The sequence below is a fragment of the Haliotis rufescens genome, unplaced genomic scaffold (assembly GCF_023055435.1).
Source record: "Haliotis rufescens isolate VD_foot unplaced genomic scaffold, xgHalRufe1.0.p SCAF_5, whole genome shotgun sequence".
Lineage (NCBI taxonomy): Eukaryota > Metazoa > Mollusca > Gastropoda > Lepetellida > Haliotidae > Haliotis > Haliotis rufescens.
Window position 1 is genome coordinate 50,962,836 of NW_025964223.1, and position 1,390 is coordinate 50,964,225.

At 38.1% G+C, this 1,390-nt stretch overlaps 1 long non-coding RNA gene across 1 annotated transcript; it reads right to left on the reverse strand.

Moving 5' to 3' along the window:
- Positions 1–300: 300 nt before the first annotated feature.
- On the reverse strand, positions 301–1,043 carry LOC124127829. The gene is made up of 3 exons (XR_006860075.2): positions 1,018–1,043; positions 626–693; positions 301–371 (listed from the first exon to the last, which is right to left on the reverse strand). It is a non-coding gene; the product is annotated as an uncharacterized LOC124127829 (long non-coding RNA).
- Positions 1,044–1,390: the final 347 nt, after the last annotated feature.

The following is a 1,390-nucleotide window of genomic DNA, read 5'->3' on the forward strand; positions in this document are numbered from 1 at the left end:
AAACTAGTTGCAAAGAGAAACACAATGTATCAATTGTTGTCCGTCAATCTTACAAAGATGAGGTGACTATTGAGATCATATTCACTGTAATGTACAAAAAGTCATTGTTCAGAAACGTAAATGAACATTATGTTTTCAATTTTATTATAATTATGCATATCGATACTATCGAGGGTGTAGTGTGGCATTAAGCTATCTATCGATATTTCAAGGTGTCATCTGTCAATTTATCTTTACAATTGAGAATCATCTGTTTACATGTTACACGTCAGACATATACTTACAACAGAATTTGCGCAGGGGCAGAACATCCCAAGGACAAAGAGGCCAAACAGTGGACCGTCTATGATACTCATGACTGAATAGCACATCTGAAGAATATATATATATATATACTTCACAGTTAGAATTGAGGCATACATTTAGGGCATTTAGGGAATAACTTCACATGTTTCTCATAAATCCATATTTAATTTTTCATATTTTGACAACATTGTTATTTTTGCAAATTACAACTCACCAGTAAAGTACATTTATTTAAAGAGAACTGATATTTGCATGCTGTATAAATTGTGTGTCTTTTATTAATTTTGTTTTCTCAATAACTATTTGTATGTTCTCCTACCTGGAGAATGTTTCCCCCAAATGAAACTACGTAGGACAAAGCCAGGCACAACGCTCCAAACAGTATAACTGCAATAAATCGTAACACATCAATTATTTGCTGAAGGTTCACTGAGAAAGTTGACCAGTATTTTAGTTAATCTGAGGACATTTCGAGGTAACACAGTGTTAGGCGTAGGCGTTGTATGGAACCAAAGAACGGGGACATTATGCTCACAGGCCAAGAATCATACCCCCGAGGTCTGAGAGACCTACACTGTCTTTCCAGAGTGCTACATGTGTGTATTCAACATTATACTCACAGGCCAAGAATAATACCCCCGAGGTCTGAGAGACCAAGACTGGCTTCCTGGAGTGCTACTTGTGTGTATTCAAGATTATACATGTACTCACCAAGACATTTGGAGACGACTGTGGCCCGGAAGTCGGTGATGGTACTGCAGCAGTATGGCCGGATGTAGTCCTCCAGCATGACTGCAGCAAGGGCGTTTAGACACGACGACAGCGTACTGTGGAGTATGGGGAACTGTACTTAAGATAGCTGCCACAGCTTTGCCCCAATTCTAACGAATATTATATATGCACAGGACATTTAAAAAACTAACATGTATAGAAACAAATCATTACAAGTCATCAACTGATATGAACATGGAAAATCAATGGTGAAAACTAAGAGTAATGATGTGGGATTTGATTCTGGAACTTCGTCGCTTCATTTGATTGGGCCACCTGAGCCCTCTGTCATAATTGACACTTTACACTACTT